This window comes from Balaenoptera borealis, assembly GCF_965194805.1.
Source record: "Balaenoptera borealis genome assembly, chromosome: 19".
NCBI lineage: Eukaryota > Metazoa > Chordata > Mammalia > Artiodactyla > Balaenopteridae > Balaenoptera > Balaenoptera borealis.
The window spans coordinates 7490469-7518344 of record NC_138878.1 but is presented as its reverse complement, the minus strand read 5'-3'; the positions used below and the strand labels follow the sequence as shown (position 1 = coordinate 7518344).

General features: G+C 44.8%; 1 protein-coding gene across 9 annotated transcripts in view; it reads right to left on the bottom strand.

Annotated features, from left to right (window-relative positions):
- LOC309616161 (uncharacterized protein) overlaps positions 1–27275 on the bottom strand; it is a 153441-nt gene extending 126166 nt beyond the window's left edge. For 8 of the 9 annotated variants that reach the window (XR_014237302.1, XR_014237303.1, XR_014237304.1 and 5 more), the window contains exons 1-3: positions 12846–27275; positions 12020–12103; positions 9905–10008 (exon numbers count right to left, since the gene is read on the bottom strand). The gene's annotated coding sequence lies outside the window, so the exon portion shown is untranslated. Of the gene's footprint in view, positions 1–309; positions 8809–9904; positions 10009–12019; positions 12104–12845 lie in introns of those variants that run through there. The other variant, XR_014237309.1, reaches the window with a different exon arrangement.
- Positions 27276–27876: the final 601 nt, after the last annotated feature.

Genomic DNA, 27876 nt, shown 5'->3' with positions numbered 1-27876 from the left:
AGAAATTTTAAAAAGAAATAAAGGAAAGAAGGCAGGCAGGAAGAAAGATGGAAGGGAGGAAGGGAGAGAGGGAGGGAGGAAAGGGGAGAGGGAGGGAGGAAAGGGGAGAGGGAGGGAGGGAGAAAGTTAGTTTGAAGCTGTCTGTTCCACTAAGCTGCCTTTCTTAATGACTGATGGTAGAATTCAAAACTCTGCCTTGAGTGATGCTTCACCGAACCCAGGGGTGGTTGACAAACAACGCTTTACTGCATGGCAGGCAACGTGGTGCCATGGAAAGCCTGGGCCCTGAAATCACAGAGACCTGCCCTGCCATCCCAGGGAAGCAAGAGGAGGGCAAAACAGAGTTGGCTGCACGGAAAAAGGGTCTCTCAGGGAGAGCCACGGTTTCCAGTAATACCCGCTCCCTTTGTTTTCTGTGACACATCCATTAAAAAATCCAAAAAAACAAAACCAGCTGTCTATTTACACTGTTACTGCATCTTGTAAAGATAATTGACAATATCAAAAATGTCCAAGACGTCCTTGGGATGGCTTGCCTTCCACTGTTAAGCAATATGGCACATATAGATCTCAGTGTGCGGGCTGCAGTAGTTCCCAAGAAGCAGACAGTTATCCCCAAAGTAGCTGAAATTGAACCATGGCCTGTCCTTGTTGGTATCAGTGTGTTTCTGGTAAAGGGTATGAAACAGAAGATGACGGCTTAGTGCATGTTCCTCCTGTCTTGAGGGAGTCCCTGTGAAAACAGAACCTGGGCAAAGACCACCCTAGACCATTATGTTGATGACCTATGAAAACAGTTCTTGATTATTCAATGGCTCAGGCTTGGGGAATCGTCTGGCTGTCGGACACCTGCATCCTGATCACCTGTTTGGGGTTATGTGCGCGGGGGGTAGAAGGATGGGGATGAAGGTGTGTGCTCTTGAAGAGAATGGAGGACGCCATTGTCCACCAGCCTGGGATTTGGTCAACACTAGGACAGAGTTGGAAGGCTGGTCTTAAACCTGGGTACATGGCAGGCTCTTTCCTTCCTCTGGGTTCCACGGGTAGTCAGGCATGGACCCTGGGACTGAGCCACTTGTGAGGTCGTTCCCTGGAGGGAGGAGCTGACCTCCGGGCAGACAGAGGTGCGGGTGCATAAGGCCAGGCAGCGCTGCGGAGGTCCCTGGAGGAAGGGGCTGGGCCTGGGGCTCTAAGTAGTGTCACATCCAATTGCAATGAATTGATTCTTTTTTTGTTTCCTTTACAGCCAAAACCACAGTCAAATCTTCCCCAAAACAAAACAAAGCAAGAGCAAGCAACAGCGACGATGGTAACGGAGGTCTCACTATGCGGAGAGAGGAGGGGGGCAGGAGCCCTGAACTTGACCCCACAAGTCAGCCTAGTGTGTCTTACAGCATCTACCTGAGGAGGGTGAGCTGAGCTCTGGGGAAGCATAAGAGGAAGAAGCCTTAGGCGTGGCCAAGGCAGATGCTGGAGGCTTGGGTACCACCCCCTCCTGATACGCTGAAGAAGAGAGGGACCTGGCCACGGGGGCCCGGGGAGGGGTGCAGCCCAGAGGGGAGGCCCATTCGTGTCCACCCAGTGGCTCAGTGACCTCCTCCAGACCTCTAAGTTAGTGAAGCTAAGGCAAAAGACACATCACAACGACGACGATGCTATCAAACAAACCATACCATACCAGTAAGACCGTGACTGCTGTCTTAAAAAACCCCTGAAAGTCGAGCTGGTCCTCATATCTTGAAAGACTATAAAATGCTTCTCCCCCTCCCCTCTGTCATCTTTCTGAGGTGACTGTTCCCTGCGAATGAGTCATTCCAATAGAAATGTTAATGCATTTGACGTGTGTCAACATCACCCTGAAAAAAAGCTGTTGGATGGTTTCACTGGCACACGTGGCACGAAGCACTGAAGATGCGTGTGTCTGCCTTGGTCTGACACTAATGCAGCATGTTCAAAGCTAATCACTCGTGGGATCCTGACGTCAGTCCAGTGAAGGAGTCTTGCTCACCATCTACGATCCTGTCTCTCTTCCTTTTAGCAAAAAGTGTGCTCTTGATCGAGTCGGCCTTCTTTCTTTCTTAAATCAGAAATTTGTATGGAGACTGTATTACAGGCAGATACTGGCAGTATGAAAATAAAGTATCTGGAATAACATGCAAAATTGCTAGTACAGAGATGACATACAATAATATATGTGAAAACGCAGGTGTTTGCACTAAGATAATTGTGGCTTTCTGATTTTTCAGTTTGCCCGTATGTAACCAGCACAAAAATGACATATGATGGCCTCGGTCATATGTGGGTACTGCTCATATATTAACTTTTTGTGAGACCCATTCTCTGGGGATGCTGACCCCTGAAAACCGTATTTCCCAGATTCCCCTGGGAACTGGCTTCTGGTTACTTTCGGTCACAAGAGGTACTGGTTGGAGTCTGGAAGCAGGAGATGAATGGTGGCCAGGGTATTTCTTGCCCTCTCTCTGTGTCGCGCTCAGCAAGAGACAAGCAAGGCTTGTCTCTCCTTCACGGTTCCAGCCCCACCCAGGAAGCCTCCACCATCCAAGCTGTTGAGCTTTTGAGTTCCGGCTTTTGAGTTTGGATAAGACCGCTTCCTTCTTTTGTCTCTCTAGCCCCAAAGGCGGTAGGAGATCCCAGCCGTTGCCCATCTCCGGTTGCCTCCTCAGACCCTGCTTGCCTTTTGTCAACACCTTCATACCCTGTAATACAAGGTCCCATATTGAATTTTTGCCCTTGAGCTCCTAGTTCTGACTCTTCTTTCTGACTGGAGTGTGACTGATCCAGAACATTCTGAAGGGTAACATAAAAGTGGGACTGGAATTTCAGCCTGCTGTTATCTGACTTGTGCCTTTTCAGTTCGTTTCCTGTCGGTCCAAAGAACATTCTGAAAATTACAGATGTTGTTCCGTTCAAACTTTCAGGGTATGCAGTTTTTAATAGTATTGTTGGCATATGATTCTCCCTATGAACAAAAAACAAATAAGACCCTGAGGGATTTATAGTCTGGAGGTTGTGGGTAGTTGAGGAGAAGTTTCCAAGACGATTCTGGACTTGGGTGGGGAGAAGCTTGTCCAAATCAAAAAAGATGGCACATCTTGGTGGAATAATCAGCTTCTCTCTCCGATGGCCACGTGTGCTCCATCCAGCTGGGCTATTTTGTGTCTCCTTTCACAAGACCAGCTCTGTTTCACTCCCGATTCACACGGGAGCTTGGCAAGATGCTTGTCTTACGGGTTCCCTTGTTCCTGAGACTTGTTACTTTTGAGAGAGAGTTTGGTCCCAGTCTGGAGGACTTCGCTAAGGGGAAGGTGAGGTCTGGCTTTTCTGGAACTTCAAGACAAGCTGTACCAAGGGGGAAACGGCTCCCAGGTCCAGGTGTGATCACACTGTGAGCACTGACACACACATGTGGTCTGCAGCTCTCGGAGGTGTGGTGAAGTCAAACCAAACCAAGGCTCCACGGTGGAGACCTGAGTTTCCCAGGTGCTAACAGGAGCATATCCACAATGAGGCCACCTAAAACTTGGCCAAGAAAATTAGTGATGGGCGTACCTCATAAAACATTTAAGTTCGGGCTTACTTCGATTAAGCCTCTCAGAGCCTCAGGTGTTTGTCCAAAGCTTACCTGAGCCTGAACTCTTGGAACCAAGGGAGTTTGCTGAGACCTGCATGAACATGCTTGCCCATGAAAAGTCTGGCAGCAAGAACCCCTCACCCCCATCTCCACCCCAGTCCAAAAAGATCCCAGCCGAGGACTACGAGAAGTAGCTTCCAAACATTTCTAAACTCTGAAAAGTTTGGATTTCACTTTAACCAGAGATGCCAAGTATCTGTTTTTTATTCGGGGGTGGGGTAGGGGGTGAGATCTCAAAAATTATCTTTCTGTCCCAGATGATGTCACATAACATGGAATCAGAATATCTCCATTAGACAAATAATCAGTGAAGGGCACAGCACAAAATGTGGTTCTTTCTTTTCTAATCTGGGTTGAAAACTGTGGACTGGATTGAGTTAGATTTGGGGGTCAGTTCAGGCCAAATGGAGGTGGCTTCCTCTCACTTCCTATAGTCATTAAAAGCCTTTATCTAATATATTTAATGACAACAATAACTGACATTAATGGAACTCGTACTCTATTCGGGCCTTGTGCTGAGCATTTTATAAGTGATTATCTCATTTCATCCTCAAGGCTACTCTGTGGGCTGGGTGCTGATTGTCTACACTGCATAGACAAGAGAAGCAAGCTGTGGGAAGTTACATTACTTGCCTGAATTCACTGGTATTAAGTGGCAGGAATTGAACTCGGGTCTCTCCAGGCATAGAGCCCAAGCTCCTAAGCATTTTGCTGGATGAATCTCCACTGAGATGGTTTTCATAAGCAAGAACAGAGCTATCGTCTGAATAAATGAAGCTGGTTCTGTTCATAAGAAAATGGGCATGAAACTGCTTTGAGAGTGGCAAAGCCTCACAGAGAGGCTAAGATTTAATTATTACAAAGAAAGAAATTCTATGGTGTGGGAGGAAGAGCAGAAAAGGGAGAGTGGGGAAGATACTGATCATGAAAGAAAAAGAACCGTATCTTGGAATTTGTAAAACTTAAGTATTCAAGGATTGGAGGGGAGAAATATGGAGAAATGTGGGAAGAGATCAATTTGTGGGGAGGTGTGAAAACAGGGACAGATCTTTTCTTTCTTTCATTTAGGTTTCCATTAGATCATCTGTGCATATTAAAAAGACCCTATGAGTCCACATCAAGAACTGGGCATTCAGGACTATTGCGTGGTTAACCGCAGCCCTGCAGACACAGTCTTGGCACGTCAAGGTTCTGTCACCGAACAGTATTTGGAGGGAGCTCAGATTCTACATGGCAAATGTCTGTATTCTTTCATAAGGCCACACTCTGAGATGTCGCCCTCATGAGAAGGAAAACCCTGGATTGGAAGAGGAGGAAAGAAGCAAACTTCGTGCCTTGACTTTAAAAAGGCTACAGGCTCTTCTGCATGTTCTTAGAAACACGAGTTGCGATGGATCTCACGTCTGAATGTACGTAAGAAACACCCGGTGACCCTTTAACACTGCAGATTTTTCAGATTCATTCCTAGACACTGTGACTTAGAAGTCCAGTGAGGCCAGGGAATCTGTAACCCGTACCCCATTTTAACAAACGCTTCAGGTGGTAGGGATGTCAGCGGCCGGCAGACCACAACGGGATAGAGGAATTCACAGCTTAAAGGAGAGGACTTTATGCCCTTATTTTCACGAATGTGGAAATTGATATTTGTTGTACGTCAGTATTACTGAGTTCATTCTTAGAAAACCAGATTTTCATGTTGGTGGACAATGTGAATTTGGGGAAAGCCATATGCTTAGCTCTATGTGAGACCTTTTCTATATAGTCTCATTTCCTATGCAGAATAACCTTGTAAGATCAGGATTATTTTGCAGGTAACGAAACTACAGATTAAGAAGGTTTAAGTATCTTGAGTGAGGTCATACAGCTAAGAAGTGTGGAGTCAGGATTCTAAATCAATATGTACTTGAGACCTTTTCTGTATACCATGTACCTCCTAAACCTGTCTTCAGGTGAAATTTATGATGCATCTACTGTGATTGGACAACAGTTATTCAGGGGAAAAGGTGGACATTATAAATGGAATGACCAAATTCACAGAGCCAATGCCAGGTTTTAGGGCACACTGGCCTTACCCAGGGAATTTCAGTCCTGAGGGCTGAGTCTTTTCTTAATGGGGTCCCATGGTTCAAAGCATCTGCTCTAGGGCCATCAAAGTAACCTTTCTACTGATGGATTGCCTCTTACTACCCTTCCCCATTTGGGACTCAGTCAATGGCTACCACTGATCAGCTGCCATGACAGAGGATAAGCTCAATACATCCTGCAACCTGGTTTGACTTTGTCATGGTCATGAAAATGGCGGGGGGCAGGGGGGAGCATAACCTTCTCTGCAATTCCAACTTCTCTTCTTTATATGTCAATAATATTCCATTGTTATGATTATCAAAAGAGCATATCAACTTTTTCAGTGAACAGTTATTGAATTCTGTCTAAGGCTGTGTGCTAGGGAGGGAAGGGGATTTAGATTTCTGAACAAGACAAAGCCCTGCCCTTGGGAAGCTTATATTCTAGAGGACAGAGCACCAGTGACACACAGAAAATAAACAACTGAATACATAAGATGTCAGTGAACATCGGTGTGGAGAAGAATAAAGCAGAGTAGGAAAGATAAGGAAGGGACAGTGGTCTATGTTATACGTATTCATACGTATTAACACATGTGAAAGTAGATACTTTTGAAAACTTTGAACACTAGGAAAACAATATAAAATATCATCCAGAATCCTACTATTGATACATAGATATAACCACTGCTAACAGTTTGGGCTGTTTTCTTTCAGACCTTTTTCTGTATTGAGTTGTGATCATATCCTATCTGCTTTCTTTTTTTTTTTTAATTATTATTTATTTATTTATTTTATTTTTGGCTGTGTTGGGTCTTCGTTTCTGTGCGAGGGCTTTCTCCAGTTGCGGCAAGCAGGGGCCACTCTTCATCACGGTGCGCGGGTCTCTGACTATCGTGACCTCTCTTGCTGCGGAGCACAGGCTCCAGACGCGCAGGCTCAGTAGCTGTGGCTCACGGGCCTAGTTGCTCCGCGGCATGTGGGATCTTCCCAGACCAGGGCTCGAACCCGTGTCCCCTGCATCGGCAGGCAGATTCTCAACCACTGCGCCACCAGGGAAGCCCCCCATCTGCTTTCTTGGTGTAACCTGCATTTTTTTACTTAACAGGCCATAATCATTCTTCCATGCCATTAACATGATTTCATAGTTAAAGGTTTGCTAAGTGCCACTGTAGGAATGCACTACAGTTGATTTAGCTATTTCCTCTGTTGTTGGTCATGTAGATTATTTCCCATTTTTCCCCATTACAAATATCACACTGATGCTCTTTCTTAGATAAATCGTTGTGTGGATATCTAAGTATTTTTTCAGAATGAATTTGTGTGTTTTTGTGTCAGTTTTCTGAGGCTCTTGATGGATGTTGCCAAACTGCCCCTCAGAAGCAGGGGGGCCTCGGCCATCTTATCACAGTGTGTAGCAAAGCCTTTCCTAAGCTCTCTCAAGAGTTCTGTTCTGGGCTTGCATTTAATTTGCCCCAGTCTTGAGGGGCCAGTCCTCCCAGGTCTGAGGATACAATACTCATGTGCCACTCCCCGGGGTGACACTCGAAAGGACCCTTCCCATCTGCGCGGTGGAGAAGAACGCCTCTGACCACATGCGCACCTTCGCCAGGATCTGAAGAGGTGACCTTCCTCCCTTCCCCCAGTCTTTGCTCGAGTGCGTCTAAATCTATTCCTGGCCTCTCAGGGCCCCCCCTCCAGGATGCTGTAATCACAGCACTAACCTGTGTTCACATTTCCCTTTATCGAGCAGAAATCCCCCTGTGCATTGACATAGCCTGGCTGCTTCCTAATGGCCCCAGCTCCCAACTTCTAATGGCCCCATCCTCATTTCTCCCAGGAGCCAGCTCTTTTTGTTAGTGTTTTAAGATTCCTGGTCCAGATGAAATTTCCCCCATGATGTCCATCTGGCCAAATTGAAGGTGATGCAGGCAATGAGACAGAGAGACGGGTGTGTCTGCGTCAATAGGACAGAGGAACGTCCAGGGCTATCCATCTTCCATCTCCTCCAGTGACATCCCACCGCCCCCTCCTTGTCTGCAATGTGGGGATGAGAGACAACATCCCTAATAGCTAGCGCCATGCCACAAAGACAGGGTGGATGCAGGTACTCTGCTCAGAGCCCTCCCTTCCAGCCCTGACAACACGAGAAGACACTGCTTCTTTCTTTGTGGGTCAAACCCCTTCAGAGTGTGGCCCTTCCCCTTTTGCAGATCACCCCATGGGAGACGTAATCTTTGGAGGAGATGTTACCAAGGGCAACAGGGACTCTATACACGTTGATCCTTCCGGGGGTCTGAGCTGTTTGTTCTATGCCTTAAGAAAGAAGTCCTTACCCACACTTGACCTCAACTGCGGCTTCCTCAAAATAAATAAAATGCTTTGCTGATGTAGAAAATCATGCCCAGCAGTGATTACAAAGCACGCTGCTAGCACAAAAAAAATGACTGTTTTAAAAAAGGAAAATATTATAAGCACTGGACGATGCCAGCATCTCCATTTTTTTTTTTTTTTTCCGTTCCTACGAAGCCACCTGGGGATCAAGTTTTCCATTTCTCCCTCCCTTGATTAAGGTGAGAGATTACTCATGGGCTTCCACGGCCAGCTGCTAAGTACACGGGTTTTAGGCTAGGCACCCATTTCTGGGAAGAGAGGTGGGGGAGTAAAAGAAAAAAAAAAGTTCTTCAGTTGCAAATTCAAGAAGTTATCTCTGAACTGGGATTTAATTGTTAACCAGTAATTAAATTATGAAAACAAAGAAGTCTTCTTTCCAAATCCCCAAAGGATTCCTGGGGAGCAGACTGCAGCCTCTTTGTGTGACAACAGCACATGCCAGCAGAAGGACATTCCCCACAGGTACACGTGCATCCAACTGCCTCCTGGAGCTCCTCCTCACCTTCTCCCAGGTGCCTCTAGCGTTCCCACCTCGCTCAGGTTTGAGGAAAAAGTCACTCATTAGCTCAGCAAATATGACGGGGCTCCCCCTTGGTTCCAGGGATTCTGCTGGCGCTGGGGGTTCAGAAGTGAGCCAACTACAGGAAGTTCCTCCCTTCACAGAGCTTTCATTCCAGTGGAGTGAAGGCAGATCAGCCACTGGGAAGGAAGGAAACAAACGCAGTAACTTCAGGGCACGTGTGGTGCCTGCAGGAAATTTTAAAAAGCAGGTGACTGAATGCTAGCGGTGTGAGCAGCTGACGGAGAGTGGTTCCCGCTCCTCCATCCCCTATTTCATTCTCAGGAGCCAGAGGAATTGTCTGAAGAGGAAACCTGATTCTGCGTAATCATGGGAATTTGACATTTCATTCCTGGTCCTTTCAACATCGTCTTTTTCCATCTACTAGATTGTAAGTGTCCTGAAAGCAGGGATAGGACTGCTTTGTTAACTTCATCCTCGCAGTGTCACGTATAGTAGAAGCTCAGTAAATATGTGTTGAACGGATGGATGGATGGATGAATCAAGAAAGGCTCTATTTGAGGAGGCTTCTGTGATTGACACTTAGGAGAGGGGCTCAAGCTACTTCATATCCATCAGGGAAGCACCCAACTGGAGGGGCAACAAGAAGCACAGTATGGGATCCTGCGGGCTTGGGAAGCCTACTCCAGGTGTCTGAAAATGGCACCTCCGTGGCCCTTCACCACCAACCCAAGCACAAAGCCTGGAAAGGTGACCTCAGAGCCTCACTTTGGTGGTATTAGGTCTAGAAGGGTTTCCATAGGGAGACCACTGAGAAGTATGGTTGACTCAATTCCTTAACATCATAATTCAAACTCCTAAGAAGGCAGGAGAGATTGTAGGGAGCGATGGGAGTGTAGCCCCTCAAGGGCTCTGAGACACTTAGATTAGGATCTCTACGAAGGTATTCTGGGTTCTTCCTTTATTCGCACGGCTTCTATAATCTCCAGTACATCTGATTGCTATTTATGCCCACCAGCTTGCTTCAAACCTTTAATGAATGTCTTTGCTCAGAGGTCTTGAGGCTGAAGGTCTTTTCTTTTTTGAATCATCAAAGATTTGAAAGTCAACCTGGCTTCATCAAAAAGGCAGTGAATTCCCTATTAAAGGAAAGACTGAGGTCGAGGCTGGACATGTCAGGGGTGTTAACACAGGTTTCCCCCGCCTATCCGAAAGTAGAGCGGCCCTACAAAACCTTTTGTAAGCTGAAACAACGTAAAGTGGAGAAGCAATTACCTTTCTTCCTAACTGCGAAAATCCTCTTCACATTTCTTCCAGTTAGCGAAAACAGGTACCAGTGCAGGTCATCATAAAGAGAACTTGCAAAATGTGCAGGGTATCTGCAGATCAAACACCGGATAAGAATTGAAAAACAAATTGCTCTCAACTACTGTCCAAACCTGACCTTTTGTGAGCCTGTGACATAAAACACTCATTCTATGAGCCATCAAAGGGGACTTTATCCTATTCTGTATCCATGTCACACACTGGAAGTCAGGACCCAAGGGTTTTCTGGGCCTTGTTTTTCTCATCTGCAAAAAGGGGTTGAACAGTTCTATCTCCCAGTGTGGTTGGAAGGGTTCCCGGGTGTCACACTTAGGAAACACCAGGCTCCCACTCAGCACTTCATAAACCGTGGAGGCATTTGAGGGTGAACTCTTTCAGTTCTGGGGCACTGAAAGTTTAACACTTCTTAATAATACTAGTTACACTGGGCCAAGGCAGAAATCGGTAGGACTCCAGTGTCCCTGCTCCCCGATTATGGAAGCAGTAAAAAAAAAAAGTGTCGATTTTATCCCTTTGGTGACCTGTACACCCACCTAGCAAGACCAGGCCTAAACATGCGGTCCCGATTTCTTGTCTTAGGGGAAAGACTCATGTTCTTAGAGAAGCTGATTTTTACCAGTCTCAATAAAAAGTAATTTCCCATCCATGGAGAGCGGATTGGACTGCAAGAGGCCCTGCTAAATGTTCTCAGCAGATACGCGGATATCAGACCCAACAGAGGACATGTGCCTGTGCTGGTTCTTCTTCCTATCCACCCTCACCCCAGCCTCTACACTATGTCCATCCAAGAAACCTCAGCTCAAACATCACCTCCTCCAGGAAGCCTGTCTTGATTGCTATAGATGACTTTTAAGTTCCTTTATACTCTGTGATGGTGTCATGTATGTATGTCTCTCTTGTAACATGGATAGCAGTTTAAGTTTGGGCTTGTGATGGGGTTTGGGTAATAGATTTTTCCCATTGGACTGCAAGCATTGGGGTGGGAGTCCCCAGTGCCCACCACAAAGGCAGAGTACCCTACAATGAAATGCTTGTGGAAGGAGAAAGGACGTCTGTGTGGCTCTTGGCTATAAAGAACACTGAAAGCAGGAGACACAGCATTGTGTGGGTAGGTGTCTCACTGCCCTGCAAGGCTTGGGAAGGAGCAGAGGTTGCAACCAGAGGGATTTAGGTTAGTGTTCAGGAAGAAAGCAGCTTTGCAAACATTCTTTCAAATTCCAGGCTGCCTAAAGAGTTAGAGTGGGATACCAGGGAAAACAGTCAGCAACTATATCAGCCTCTACAAACACAACAATCTGCTTTGCCCCAATCCTGATTTTTATTTTCCATAGGTTTTAGAAGATAAACTTTATGGCGAAAGATTATGAGCAGGGTTTCGGCTAGGCTTCTTAAGCTAGGGGGATTTAAGGAAGGAGACAGTACTATCTTTCTGGGACCCAGGGAATCTCTGGGGATGCGTGGAGCTGGAAAGGCTCTCAGCAGCTGGGTAACCCTGGGTACGGAAGTTCAGACGCATCTCCTTTAAGTCATCAGAAGAGAAACACCCCTTGGCTTCTGCTGTGTTAGGGAAAGAGGGGAGCACGACCAGAGCCTCTCCCCCTGGAAGAGGGCAGAGGGAAGGCTAGTCCGGGCCTTTCTGCTCAGCCTATTAGGCAACAGCAGACTGAGTACAGACATGCTTCGCTGCAGTGCCAGGCTCAGAACAAGGGCTAGGGTGGTAGGTAGCCTTCTGCCAGGTAGAAACCAGCCTTGCCAGCAGACACTCCTCCACCAGACAATCCTGCTCCCAGCTATGGGGCCACTTCCCAGGCAGTTTCCAAACAAAAAAATAGGATTGAGTTCATTTCTCACTGACTTTTTTTTTTCTCTCCTGCATTCCTAATCTCTACCTTTTGCTGTTGTTTTGAATTCCTAATTTAGAGGCCATGGCGCTCTTGGCGAACAGAGACGCTCGCTAGGGAGCACAGAGAGGAGGGGAAGCCTCCACTCCAGCCCTGGGTCTGCCACTGGGTTCCTGTGCGACCTCGGCCACAGGCGCTGCATCTCTGTGCTCACCGTCCTCACCTGTAAGTGGGGTTAATTTCGCCTGCCGTACTGACCACGCCAGCCAACGGTGAAGCCATAACCAGGAGAATTGGAAGGAAGCCCCTTGAAACACAGAAAAAAAAGTAACTTTGTAGGACAAAGAAACACATTTTGTTACCTGTGCTGAACTGGGCGGTTCTCCACAAAATTGGGAAATAGTGACTCCCCGCATGCAGATGGGTTTATGTTAAGTGCAGCCATGTGTTAGAGCAATGCTTTTACAGGCTGGTTCTACCTGGCGGGGGGCGGGGCATGGACTCAACTGAGACGTTCGCCTAGATGGGGGACCCGGGATCCCCCATACCTCAGGGGCTATCTTAGAGTTCTGCAACAACACAGAAAGTGGGTAGAACCAAGGGTTCTGGAGCCAGAGACACACTCGACTTCAAGTCCTGCTTTTGCCTGGCCACCTGGAGCAAAGTGCTTCAGTGCTCGGTGCCTCAGTTTACCCATCTATAACAAGATTTAAATAGGAGGAAGCATGGCAACTGCTTCAGAGCAAAAGCACAGCGTCTAATACAGAGTAATACAGTTGTTCAGTACAGTGTCTGGTACAGCAAATGATAGTTATTATTTCACTACTGATGTTATTATTAATCCAAAGTACCCAGGGCTGCCTACACCTCAATTCTCCTTCCCTCTTACCCAGGAAATCTCCCTCCTGAAAAACTTCGAAACTGAGGCCCTGCTTTGCAGTAAGAAAACTATGCTCCTCAAGGCCAAATGCTCCAAAACCAGTGTCTGTATGGGGATGGGAGTGGGGAGGACTTTCGTGGGGGGGGCGGTGCGGGGGGGTGGAATTTACCTTTTGGAAGTGACCCAGAGGCCAGTTAGAGACAGGGGGGAAAAGGAGGGAGGCGAGAGAAGCCGCCGGTGCTCTCGCGCAAGTTCACTGAGTTGATAAAGTTATTAAAACATAAAACACGCACAGGCTCCAGGAGTGAAAAATAAATAAATACAATAAAACAGCCCGCGCGTCCAGCCCTGTTCCCCCAGGGGGTGTAAAGGCTGGAGGGCGAGGGAGCCCGAGGAACGCGTCGGTCAGGTGAACCAACCTCCCGGGGCGCGGCGCAGGGAGGCGTCCGCCCCGCCCAGGCTCGCCCACAACTCAGTGCCGGCCCCTCCTTTAAAATAAAATTAAAAAACAAAAAAAGAAAGAAAGAAAAAAATGCCCCGGCGAGAGGCCCGCTCCTGCCGAGTCCCCGGGGCTCCCGTGGCCATCCCGGGAGAGAGCGGAGCCAGAACGCCCCTCGCGCGCCATTGGTCCACCCGCGTAGCAACAGCCGCGCGCCGACCAATGGGAGCCGCGGAGCCGCCGGCCGCGGTCCAAGAACCTGGCTGCCAGAAAGTTCCCCGTCCCAGCCAAGAAAATAAACCCAGGCACTCTTCAGATTCCAGCGCTAACTTTTCTTTCTTTCTCTTCCTCCCCTCCCCCTTTCCCCGTACAACTTGTCTTCACTCTTAGTTGATGCCTGCCTGAGTCCCCAAACTCTGACGCCTTTTCGAAGGTCATCCCTTCTCACCCCCAAGGGAGAAACCTCATTAGAGGTAAAAGAAAGGACAGATTGAAAACGGTTTGTCAGGCTTTCAAATCCCACTCGGTCCTCATCACCAGCGACCCCTGGCAAACCTCAATTACAATAGCTTCACTTTTAATAGTGTGGTGTTTGTTTGAACAGATCTGCAAGTTCTGTGCCCCAAAGAAGGGCCCTTTGAACACCTATTGTGTGCCAGGCTTCGTCCTCGCACTTTTATACGTCTTGCTGCATTTAATCCTCCTTGTAATTCTGGGAAATGACTCGCCCTGTCTCCATTTAATACATGGGATGTTGACGTTCAAAACGAGGAACGAAAGTGTCCAAGGAGACACCGTTGGTATGTGGTCTAGCAGGATTCAAACCCAGGCCAGCCTCTTTCCAAAGACCACTCCGTTTCTGTGACGTCACACACCTCCACGAGCCCATTTCAGTGTAAGATACCCTAAAGAAATGGTGCAGGGTATGAGAATCTGATCCAGACCCGCTGTTTGTTAATAAGCCAGAGTGTGACTTGCACAATCGTATGGGGTCTTGACAGTGAGAAGGTCTCATCTCACACTTGGTTTCAGGCTCTGCTGGTGCTGTTTTGAAATTCTTAAGTTTTGAAGACTGGGCCTGCGAATTAGGTATCCAGCCCTGCCTCCAGGGGTAAGAAGCTTCCAGGACGGTTCAGTGAAGACAGCTTATTTCAGTGTCCCAGAGGGATCTCCCAAGTAATGGAGGAGGCTTGTAAGTCTCTCTCTCTCTCACTCACACACACACTTACACTTACAGTTCTGCACACACCCCGCAGATTAGTCAGTTTTATTACACTGTAACTGTAATTTGAATCCCCAGTCTATTCAATGGGAGTGTATATATTTATGGCTGTGTTTAGGTGTGTGTGTGCGTGTGCCCGCGTGTGCTAGCTGGGAGAGGGAATAGGGGATTGGGGAATTTACGACACACAGACACAGCCCTGATTATTGACTCTATTCTTTCCCTTTGGAGACATTACAAGGGATTTGAACCAGGCCCTGCTTTTATGAAGTACATACTTGGGAGGTTTTGGAAAGGCCATAAACGCTGGTCTGTGTGAGGCTGAGGTTGGGGTGGTGCCAGCTCTTCTGGGAGGAGACAAGCCTTGAATACACTCTCCACTGGGCCTGGCAGAAAACCCACGTAGTCCTGCATCTGTTTTACCCCCAAATCCAAGTCTTCTTTCCTGGCAAAGAGAGGCCTGGCTTTTATTCTCCCGATTGTGCTGATTTTACTCTCTGAGTTAGGAGATTATCAGTGAATCATTGATGGTGTGAAAGTCTCGATGTATCCCTGACACTTACTGTGCCAACCAATATGTAAATTGTGTGCGGTCCGGGTTGCAAGGGACTGCGAGATGGCGGATAACTTTGGAGCCCTTGGCTTTGTGGTTAAAGGAACTGAGGCCCAGGGAAGGAAGCCCAGTTGTGCAACCTAAACAGCTGGGTTGTAGAGGTCTTTGGGTTATAGAGTCCACTTCTCCTGACTTCCATTCCAGGCCTTTTTCTTGCTTTCATTTCTGCATGAGCAGAAAAATGCCATAAAGCATTACGTAATCAGTTCATGTGGGGAAAGGTTAATTTAATGAATAGCAATATGGGGTCAAAGGGGAGGGTAGCTAACATTTATTAGTGCTTGGAACTTGCCCCTGCTTTGTCTACACGGTCTCATCTAATTGAATCTTCAGGACAACATTGAGAGAACATAGGTAATATTATTTCTATTTAACAGATGGGAAAAGTGAGGCACAGACTCACGGTATAACTTGGGTAGGGTCCCATACCTTATAAATGGATTAGCCGAGATATGAACTCAGTTCTTCTTTATCGCTGAATAGCAGAATTAAATTATTCAGATCATTATGGCTCCATGGCGGTTCATTTTAATGACCATATAAACCAGAGAAATGAGTCTATACCTGCCAAACATAAGTTGTCTGTTGTGGTCAACATAAACTAACTTTGGGTTATTAATTACTCTTAATTCAGTTTTGTCTTAATTTTTTGTGGGCTTTCTGGTGATGCTGTGCCCCATTCACTTTGAAACTACAGAGCCACTAAAAATCTCAGTCCAGCCAAAGTATGTCTAATGATTTTCTTGGTGGGTGTTTCAGAAAAAAAAAAAAAAATATATATATATATATATATACACACACACACACACACACATACACACACACACACACACACACATACACACATACACACACACACAAATATATTAGCAAATGGCTTCACTGATTAAATCATTTGGTTCCAGGTGAACCATTGACAGGTGAATGGATGAAGAAGATGTGGTACCTATACACAGTGGAATAGTACTCAGCCATAACAAAGAAGGAAATAATGCCATTCGCAGCAACATGGGTGGACCTAGAGATTATCACACTAAGTGAAGTAAGTCAGACAGAGAAAGACAAATACCATATGATATCGCTTCTATGTGGAATCTAAAAAAGTGATACAAATGTACTTATTTACAAAACAGAACGAGACTCACAGAGGTATAAAACAAACTTGTGGTTACCAAAGGGGAAAGGGGGGAGGGATAAATTGGGAATTTGGGATTAATAGATGTACACTACTATATATAAAACAGATAAACAACAAGGACCTACTGTATAGCACAGGGAACTATATTCAGTATCTTGTAATAACCTATAATGGAAAAGAATCTGAAAAAGAATATATATACATATATATATGTATGTATAACTGAATCACTTCACTGCACACCTGAAATATTGTAAATCAACTATACTTCAATTAAAAAAAAAAAAAAAAGATGGAGGCAAAGATTGGGGTGATGCATCCCCAAACCAAGGAACACCAGGGACTGCTGGCCGCCACCAGAGGCTAGGAGAAAAGCACGGAACACGGATCCTCCAAAGGCAGCCTACCCTGCCCGCACCTCGATTTCAGACTGCTGGTCTGCAGAACTGTAAAAGAGTAAATTTCTGTTGTTTTAGGCAAAACTAGTTTGGGGCAATCTGTTATCAAAGACGTAAGAAACTAATACAAGTACTAAATTATTTTACCATATTTTAAAAAGGAAAGAAACACAGCATTAAAATAGCATTAAAAGAATTCCAAGCTAAAACCATCTGCCTAGAAATGTATTGGAAGAAATGATAAAATGAGATTTGTGTATCTGTATATCAGTAAATAGTTCATGAGGTTCAATCAATCAGTACTTAGGTATATAATTCAGAGAGATTGTCTTGATTGGATTAGCTGTTCAATGATGAACTGAACATTGAAGTGACTTGTTGATCTGGTCTATATCCTGTATGTGTCTAAGAGAGAAGCTGGTGTTTTCTGGAAGTTTAAGGTCTTTGTGTGAAGAGGGGGTCCCACTTCCGCCTTGGGTATATAAAACTGTTCACCCATCCTAACAACAAGAAAAACCCAGGTGAACTATTCTTGAACCTGTAAAAGAGTTGACATTACAGGGCCACCAAGTAGCCCAATTTCCAAGGGGACAGGGAGCACAGTTTTCCACATGGCAGGCCGTGGGAAGAAGCAACACCAGAAGGTACCTTAAAATTTTAAATAAATTGCCAAAGACTGAGTCTAGGCCAGCATGAGAATATGGGACCACTAGGAGCCACAGACATACCGGGAGCTCTCACTCATTGGTAGGATTTCCAAATTGGTCCACCAGATGCTCACAAGGAAGGTTGGGGACCAGCAGTAGACCAGAGTGAGCCTCCTTAGGTGATGCAGGCCTGGGGGAGAGAAATCACGGCCACCATGGGGAGGCAGGAAGCCCCATCCGAACGAACCCTTTCCCCCTACTGAACAAAATCCTTAAGCTACCTGGAGAGGCACAGCAAACCTTGTAACATCCAGGGCACAGGTAAAGACTCATTGAGGCTCAGAGAAGGATAAAAGATAAAATCCCTCTGTATCCGGGGAGGGCGATGAAAGAGTTCATAACCAACAGAGATCTACTACTGGGAGAAGGGCAGTAAACAGCTGTCCCACAAGACCCGTCACAGATGCAACGCAGAGGTTGGCTACCATGGAGAAGAGGCACAGAAACAGACAGAAAACCCACCTGTGAGGCCCAGGTACGCAGGCCTACCTTAGAGAAGAACTGGAAGTTTACTGTTGTAAGATTCTTTCATTATACATGTAGGGTTAAAATGTTATTTGTAGGTTGACTGCAATAATTTAAAAATATATGCAGTAAACCCTAAAGCAGCTACTAAAAATAGCTAAAGAAATAGGTATAAATAACAAGTCAGAACTGAGGACCATCTTTTCAACAAATGGTAATTGGACACTATATGCAAAATAAATGAACACTGGTTTATATCTTGTACCACATATAAATATTAATTCTAAATGGATCATAGACCTAAGTGTAAAACACTGGAAGAAAAGATAGGAGAAAACCTTGGGATCGGAGGAAATCTTGACTTGGGCAAAGATTTCTTTGATACAACACAACAAATACAATCCTTTCTCTTTAAATTGGTAAGTTGGACCTCATCAAAATTAAAAATTTCTACCCTTCAGAAGACACAGTTAAAATGAATAAACCAGCCGAAAGCTGTGAGAAAATATTTGCAAAATAAATGCCTGATGAAGGATTACTATCGAAGAACACTCAAAACTCCATAATAAGAAAGCAACCTAATAAAAAAAATGGGCAAAATATTTTGAGATACTTCACCAAGGAAGATAGAGATGATAAATAAATATATGAAACAATGGTTAACATTATCAGTCATTAGGAAAGGGAATCCAACTTAAAACCACAATGAGACACCATTACCTATTAGAATGGCTAAAATAATTTTAAAAATCAAAGTGGCAATAGCAAGTGCCGACAAGAGTAAGAACAACTGGAATTCTCATACTGCTCATGGAAATGCAAAATGGTACACCCATTTTGGAAAGTAGTTTGACACGTTCTAATAAATTTAAACATACACTTCCATATTACTCAGTAATTCCATCCCTGGACGTTTACCCAAGAAGAATGAAAATATACTTTCATGCAAAAAGCTGAATACAAATGTTTACAATGGATTTATTCATAATCACAAAAACTCAGAAGAAACCAGACTACTCAAATGTCATTCAACTGGTGGATGGATAAGCAAATTATGGTATATCCATATAGTGAAATACAACTGGGCAAAACAAAACAAAACAAACAAAAAAACCACTTCTGATACATGCAACAATGTGGATTAGTCAAAAATGCACTGTTTAAAAAAAAAACAAAAATGCACCGTTAAGTGAAGGAGGCCACACTCAAAAGTAAACCAACTGTATGATTCCAATCATGTGACATTAAGGGAAAAAAAAAAACAAAACCCAAAACTATAGGTACAGACAACATATCAGTGAATGCCAGAAGCTGAAGGTACAAAGAGGGCATAGGGAATTTTTTGGGGGTGATAGAAATAGTCTATATTGTGAATATAAATGTGGCTGCACGACTGTCACATTTGTCAAAGTTCACATAATGGAACACAAAAGGTTAGTTTTGTTGCTGATAAATTATAGTGCCACAAACCTGACTGTAAAAGAAAAAAGAAACTTTGTGATTAGGAAATGTGGATCCCGGGGCAGACACCATTGTTCGTTGGGCTCTGGGAAGAATGGTGACTATGTCCCATCACAATTATATCTGAATTGGTAAGAAAGAAAAACCTACTTAATCTAGAAAATAATAAAGAAACATACAGAAACACATAGAAGGTGTAAAGAATTAAGGACTAACGAACGGACCTATGGGTAGAACAGCTACCTCGGCCACATGAGAATGAGGAATCAGGAGCAGAAAGAAAGCTTTCAGGATCTAAGGAGATTTTTCTCCTTCTCTCTCTCTCTTTTTTATGACTACTTCTTTCTCTCAGTGGGTCTGTTCCCTCCTTCCCCCAGCTTCACATGTAATGGAACAGACATGACTATCCCATCTCAAATTTACTTTATATTTTCTTACAAAGGACACCACCTGCAACCCACTGACTCCCTTTCCAATATCCCAGGTGAGAGGATGTGATTGGTCCAACTTAATTAGGTGTTTGCCACTGGACCATTCAACTGTACGCAGGGGACTGACCCGTCGTACGAGAAATTGATGCACGTTTCAGAAACTGTGCTTGATCTGGTCCCCAGACTGTAGCCCGATATGTCCAAAAATCTCTCCATGATGTTAAGAATCACCTGGAACACTTCCACACAGTCCCTGAAGTCCCAGAGCAGACCTGCCGAATCACAATCTTGACAGTGGTACTCAAACCTGGCCGCACACAGGACCACACGGGGAGCTTTAAAGCCACTGACGCCTGGGATCCTACACCCCGAGCTTCTGATGAAATTGGTCTGGGAGACAGCTTGGTCATCAGCAGTTTTAAAAGCTCCCCTGTTGAATCTAATATGCAGCTGAGGTTGAGATCCACAGGAAGGACTTGGGAAGCTGTGTGTTTAGTAAGCATTCCGGGTGATTCTTACAATCAGAGGAGTTTGAAAACACTCCTACAAGTTAGGGATAAGGGAGCAAGTTCTCAGATGGGTTATTTAAGAAGAGGATGTGGGAAGAGAAGCCAGTGCTAGCCTAGACATCACGTAATCCAGTCTCACCTGGCATAACTTGAGCATTTTTCTAGGAAATGGAATGTTGAGTGGTGGGTTGAAGAGAGAAAGAAATAGCCAGAACCTTGGAACCACTTACAGTTAATTCTGTCATTACCTGCTGCAACCATTCCTTCATCCTCCCATTCCATAGTTACTGGTCATCTATTATAGACTAGGAACCACACTAGTAGAGGGACTTGGGCCCCAGGAGTGAATAATAAGATAGACACGTTGGGATCCTGTAATATTTAAAATGCCTTTGGCAGGCTTAAATGACCGAGGAAAGTCTTGACTAAATCAATATAAGATAAACAGGATAGTATATTTGCATCCGACCCTTTTCATACTGCTTCTTTCTGAGAGAAAGCTTGTATATAATGGCAGCAAAATCAGTTGACATCCTGATTTAGAAACACTTAGCTACCCTTGTCAACAATGAGTCCCATGCTATTTTTAGCATCTTACAAAAATTAAAACAAACAAACAAACAAGCAAAATTTCTACACAACGGGGCAATTTTCCAGAGGGAAAATTATAGCTTTCTGACCAAATTTTATGGATGGATTTCTAACTGTTAACCAATGGCTGCAGAAAGACACAAATTCCAAAGTCACCTCTGGGCAAGGAGAAGTTGCCCGGATTTGGAAGGGGGCTTTCCACTCTAGTTCCAGGAAAGAGCAGTGCTTTCCTACCTTCCTTGGACCCTACTCCCCCTCTTTCCTCAGAAGGTTCAGTGTTCATCTTCCAGGCCTCCCATCACTAAGTCACGTTCAACTACAGCAAGTCCTGAGCTCTGACCCTTTCTGGTGGTGCTTTTATACCGGGAAGTCGTAAAAACTAGGGACCACTTTTCCAAATCAAGCTTCCCTTTGCCAGATCGTTCCTGAGCTCCCAGTTTTACTTCAGATGCGTGCAATTTAATTTTCTCCCTCGCCATCATCCGAATCCAAACGTTAACAATTTCACAGCCTGCCAAACTGTGTTTTATCACAAGAGTGTTGCTGGATCGGGATTGTGCAGACTAGAAAGAGGACAGGGGAGGGAAGCTCCCACTTTGGGGCAACCCAAGTGCCAGGGGTCTTGCAAACTTGCGTCTCTTCATCTCTAAACCTCCCACTGCCCTGTGAGCTGGTATTTTGCCCCATTTTATAGATGCAGAAATGGGATCTTACAGAGTTTTAATCTCGGGCCTTGGGAGAGCACTGGATATCAGGAGGTGGCTAATGTAGTAATTCTTTTTACTTGCATTTACAAGAAGATTATTGGGCCTCACTTTTCTGTTTGTGTGATTTGGTGCGGGGAGGGGGGAGGGAGAGAGGAGGATGAGACAAAATCTAAGCATTTTATTGAGTATAAACCACACCAAAGCTCCTATCAGTCCCCTGACACCTCTGCTGTCTGGAATGGCTCGGGGTGGGGCACATAAGAGACTCTTCCCACAGCAGAGCTTTGCCTTGCCTTTTGCATAAGTGTCTTATAGGAACCAATCTGCCCGCTCTGTGTTTTGGAAAGATTAAGCAGGTGTGAACAAGCCTGGTGGCTCCAGGACGTACTAGGTGCTCAGACCTGAAGGACACTGAATGTCTCCAACAGACTTGGGCGTTTCTGCAATGCCCTGTTCGGGAGGGCCTCTGTGCCATCTGGGGATGTTCAGTTCAGTAAGCATTGTTCCAATTCCCAAAGGCATGACCTGTATCTAGGAAGATTCAGAGGGAGAGGGTGACCACTATTTTTGTTTGTTGGAGGGAGCATTTCCAACCCGGGAGCTGTATTTTAGTGCGTGTGTGTACGGGGAGGTGTGAGGACCAAAAAGGCTCATCATATTCAACCACGTCATTTGAAATTATCTCATTTCTCACTGGTCCCCTCCCCTTCCCAGAAAAACAGTCGTTCCAGCAGTGCCTTTAAAAGGAAACCGTTTTGGGCTTCCCTGGTGGCGCAGTGGTTGAGAATCTGCCTGCCAATGCAGGGGACACGGGTTCGAGCCCTGGTCTGGGAGGATCCCACGTGCCACGGAGCAACTAGGCCCGTGAGCCACAATTACTGAGCCTGCACGTCTGGAGCCTGTGCTCCGCAACAAGAGAGGCCGCGATAGTGAGAGGCCCGCGCACCGCGATGAAGAGTAGCCCCCGCTTGCCGCAACTGGAGAAAGCCCTCGCACAGAAACGAAGACCCAACACAGCCATAAATAAATAAATAAACAAATACTTAAAAAAAAAAAAAAAAGGAAACCGTTTTATGTTGAGAGAGGTGGGTATGGATGATATATTTTTAAATTTCCACTCCAGTGTTTTCCAAAGCTCCTGTCATGAACACGGATTTATCTGATATCAGTAATCAAGTACAATACATATATCTGCATTCACTTATATGACATTTATTAATATATATATATTTATGATGGAATGAATTTCGTCCTTTTTTAAAGACTAAAGATAAATTATAATTGAGATTCAGCAAGATAAATTATAATTTGCAAAATATTTATAATAATAAATTGAACTCTGGCACCCCGTGACCTTGCAAACGTCCTGATTTCTCTCTTCCCCTCTCCTTTCCCCCCATCTCTCCCCAAAGCAGTGCCCCCCACCCCGCCCCGACTGGAAGAACCGGTTTCCTCCCCTGCTTGCCTTCACCCTGACACCATAAACCGAAGACAAAACTCATGCCCCAGGACAGGGTGCTGCGGTCGGTTTTCCACTGCTTTCTTCTGATACGGTCTTGTTGGTTTTGGATTCTGTCCCCCCAAAACACCAAGAGCACACTTTCTAGGTATGGAACAAAATAAGTGTTTTGTCTTTTTTTTTTAATTCCTGCACTCAGCAGAATCTTGCTGAGTGTGTGGGATACACCGACTTAGTGGTGCAAGATTTGATTGGAAGCAGCTGACAAGCCCCAGCCATCTGGTAAGTGCACTCACCAAAGAGGCTGTCCCTTGTGGTTGCTTAAGAAAAACATTTGTAGTCTCTGGGTCACAACTGCTTCCCCTTTGTTCTCCCAAATGCTGAATTGAGGCTGGCTTTTCCCCAGAGGCCTGGGATGAGGCATCTAAAGAGAGGGCTGCGGGCTCATGGGAGGGACCCCAGGTCTGTGTACCAGTGACCCCATATGTGAGCACCGTCCTTCTAGACCCTTGCCCTTGGTTCTTGTGGAGATTTACATCTCCATCCTGCCCTTCACCGCTTCTCCTCTTGGTTCCTCTTATAGATCACAACTTCGGTGTTACCCAGTAGCCGGGCATCTCCCTGATTTCTCCAGGGCACTAAGTTTTCTGAAGGCGGGAGCTTACTCAAAACATAGAGCCTGGCAAGAATAACCATCTAATAAATATTTGTACCATACTTCAATGCATAAGCGAGCGTGGCCTCTTTCCTCAGCGTCTCCGACTCAGTTCTGGAGTAGAGAGGCAGGGCCAAAAGACACAGACTGCGAGAGAGAAGGTTGACGCTTGGCGCCATGGATTCACTGAGTCCCTGACTCAGTGCAATAAGAAGGATCCATGCTTCAGAAAGGACCCAGATTTGTACTGGGGACTTCCAATATCAGAGGCACCCTAAGGCTACGGATCTTCCTACTGGCCAGGTGGGCTCCCGGATAGACTATAGACTAGGCGGTGAACGTGCCGAAGACCATCGTCTTGAACGCTCACCTGACCAGATTTGCCTGACTGTGGTCCCCCTGAATCTGGGTACAGAGTGGGAGCTTGCCATGGAGTCTGTAAGGCATGCCTCTGTTTGTTACATGCACTTTAAAATGTATTGAAAATTTATTGCTATCATCTTTATTAATAGACTCTAAGAACAGTTTTAGATTTACAGAAAAATTGAGCAGATAGTACCAGATTCCCAGATTATCCTTCCCATGCCCCCCTGCGTGCAGTTTCCTTTATGATCAATGTCACACGTGAGGATAACACGTTTGTTACAATCAATGAACCAGTATGTATACATTAGTATTAATTAAAGTCCATGATTTATTTGGATTGCCCTAGTCTTTACCTAATTTTTCTTATGTTCCAGGATATGCCATCTAGGATCCCACATTACGTGTAATCATCGTGTCTCTTTGGGCTCCTCTTGGCTGTGATGATTTCTCAGACTTTCTTTGGTTTCGATAACCTGGACAGTTTTGAGGAGGACTGCTCAGGCATCTTATAGAGTGGTCCTCAGCTGGCATCTGGTTTTCCTCATGATCCTACTGGTTTACGGATTTTGCAGAGGATGACCACAGAGGTAAAGGACCACTGTCGTCACATCTTACTGCACCAAAGGATCATGCTGTCACAAGGGTTACCACTGTTGATGTTGACCTGGATGGCTTGGCTGAAGGAGTCTTGGTCAGGTTTCTCCACCGAACAGTTACTCTTGTCACCCCCTTTCCATATACACCCTTGGAAGACAGTCGCTATGGCACATGTATTTTTGTTCTCCAGTGTGAGTGTGATGATGTACTTTCTCGAGGGTGTATATTGCAGTGGTTTTATGTGATCCTATGTGTATATCTCCATATACAGAGAATGGCTTCTCTATATAACTTTGGTACTCTGTAAATTTCATAAAACACAAAGACTTACGAGCAAGATTATTTGTGTGTGTGTGTGTTAAGAGGTCAGAATTCCATGCCAAAAATACTTAATAGCTTTGTTTCTGAAATATTTTTTAAAAAGGTGTTGTCACCTTGTAGAGGCCTATTTCGTTCAGAAGAGGACAATATTTAAACTAAGAAAAAGCTGGCTGAGTTGGCATGAGTGATGTAATAATGATAGGAACCACTGACATTTATCAGGTAATTAGTAGGACCAGTCCTGTACCAAAAATTTTACATACATCTTATTCGATTTCATATCAACATTTGAGATAGCTGTGTGGCCTTGGGTAATTTACCTAACCTCTGCATTCCTTCTTTCCCTCATCTATGACATGGAGAAATGCCTATGTCATCAACTAGAATGTGGAAAGAATGAGGTCATATGTGAGTGGGTCTCAGAGAGCTTAATAACTTGCCCATGATCACTCAGCTAATAAATGGCAGAGCCATGGCTCAAATCCACGTGCAGATCATGCCAGATCCATTTTGTGACCACTACACTATATGCTGTGCGTCTTCCCAGGTAATGTATCATGTGGTTTGAATTATTCTGGAAGACGGAGGAGCAGGAGAGGATGGGATTGCCAACCCAGACGTGCCGTTTCCCATTTTCTCTGTTGCCACCTAATTTTCAGGTAGGGTGAACTAGAGCATTAGGAGCCTCTGATGAGTAGGTTTTTCATGAGCTTTCCTTCTTCTCTCTTCCTGGAGGAACATTCTAGAACATTTCAAGGCCCTGGCAGTAAAATGGTTTTGTTTTCTTCCCTCCTAAAAGCTGGATGAATGGAGCACTGTTAGAGGACACTCAGTCATCTCTTTTCTTTTTCCTGCTTGCTTAAGCTGTTTGGTCAGCCTTCAAGGAACCCACCACCCCTGCATGGATGGTGTGCTTCTACCCGGACTTCGCTTTTAGCAACTACAGCCACTGAGCGTGAACCTGAGTAGATGTACTCTGAGATGAAAATGATCAAGAAAAAAATCCAAGCTCCCACCCCTCCCGCCTGCTTGTGGAGTTATCAATGGTGACTTATTTTAATTCCACCAAACTCCCTAGAGCCGGGGGAGAAACTCATTCTTTCTCTTCTGCTGCTCAAAAACACGCCATAGACTTTTGGAAGCCATAGTATAAGAAAGGTATCGTGAGCGACTGGTTGAAAAAAGGAAGAATGCAAAAGTTTAAGCTTTGGGTTAAAAAGAAAGAAGAGTGGTTATTAGAGAAGAACAAAATTTCCCCCAAGAAGTGGGAATCTCTTCTCTTTTTTGGATGATCTCAAGGTGGCTTGAGTTGTAAATATGAACTGGTTTTAACTGGCCTCCTGAGTGGCCTTGGAACTCAAGACCAGAACTGGTCAAAGACTTTTATTTCCCCCAACCACAGGGAGGAAAATGAAGGCATGGTCAGTAGCAGCTTAATCAGCAGGCGAAGTCAAGCCTTTTATTCTTTGTATACCGCAGTCAACAGAAAGTTATTGCTTAATTAACCCCTCTGAATGAATACCTGATAATTAATAAACCCATGAAGTATACCCTAAGGCTTTAAGTTGAAGAAGGCTCCTCTCTTCAAGTGGAAAAGAGAGAGAGAGAGAAAAAAAAAACAACATGCTGAACTAATGGGAAAAAATTCCGGTAGAAGGCAAAGCAATTAGGATTAGTGAATTCCATTTCATTTAAAGTTCCAAGATATAGAAGCCATTTATCTAACAAATTAATAATGGGAGTGACTTGCCTAATATAGTAACAAGTACTTCTATTTTATTAGTGGAAATCCAAACTGAGTAATTTCATGATAGACAAGCTTCCATATATATAATTTAAAAAAATTTTTTATTTCCATACATATAATTTTTTGTGATGCTTTAAAAAAAGAAAATGTCACTGCATGCAGATAGTTTTAGATTTATAGGTCCCTTCCAAATGGGTCCCCTCTCCAGTTTGGAATGATACATTTACTATTACGGCTCTGTAATAGAAAATCAATATTCTTTTAGGGTTTTCTTTCATTTTAAAGACCTTTACCATCTGGCTAATTGTGCCACCATAAGAGAAGAGAAGCGTTGATAAGGTGGTTCGTGGTTCACAGGTATTAGGAAATTTGCCGTAGACTCTGCAAATGCGGACGACTGGGCATCTGCTGAATGGACTATGGGGGAGCCGCGTGTAAGGGCAGAAGGGAAGGCACTAACTTAGGGCCACTAAGCTATACTTGCTCTCTAAATTGAGAGAGACTAGGAGATATGTCCTCAAAGTGTTTATGATAGTGATATCAGGACAAAGAGCCACTGTGCTCAAGTTTCTTAAATGGAGCCTCTGGGATTTTGCTTGGGGCCCAACGCAGGTGACTAGGCCTTGAGAACACTATCCCTCTGACCCTCCCTCTGTCTGAGGAGGGGCTTATCACCCGTTCTATAGCTACCTACTGAGCCCCTGCTATACGCCAGGTATTTAGATAAGAGTCCTTCCAAAATTTATAAACAGCTCATGCAGCTCAATATCAAAAAAACAAACAACCCAATCAATCAAAAAATGGGCAGAAGACCTATAGAGACATTTCTCCACAGAAGACATATGGATGGCCAAGAGGCACATGAAAAGATGCTCAACATCACTAATTATTAGAGAAATGCAAATCAACACTACAATGAGATATCACCTCACACCAGTCAGAATGGCCATCCTCAAAAAGTCTACAAACAATAAATGCTGGAGAGGGTGTGGAGAAAAGGGAACCCTCCTACACTGTTGGTGGGAATGTAAATTGGTGCAGCCACTATGGAGAATAGTATGGAGGTTCCTTAAAAAACTAAAAATAGAGTTACCACATGACCCAGCAATTCTACTCATAGGCATATAACTGGAGAAAAACGTGGTTTGAAAGGATACGTGCACCCCAATGTTCATAGCAGCACTGTTTACAGTAGCCAAGACATGGAAGCAACCTAAATGTCTACTGACAGAGGAATGGATAAAGAAGATGTGGCACATATATGCAATGGAATATTACTCAGCCATAAAAAAGAAGGAAATAATGCTATTTGCAGCAACATGGATGGACCTTGAGATTATCATACTAAGTGAAGTAAGTCAGACAGAGAAAGAC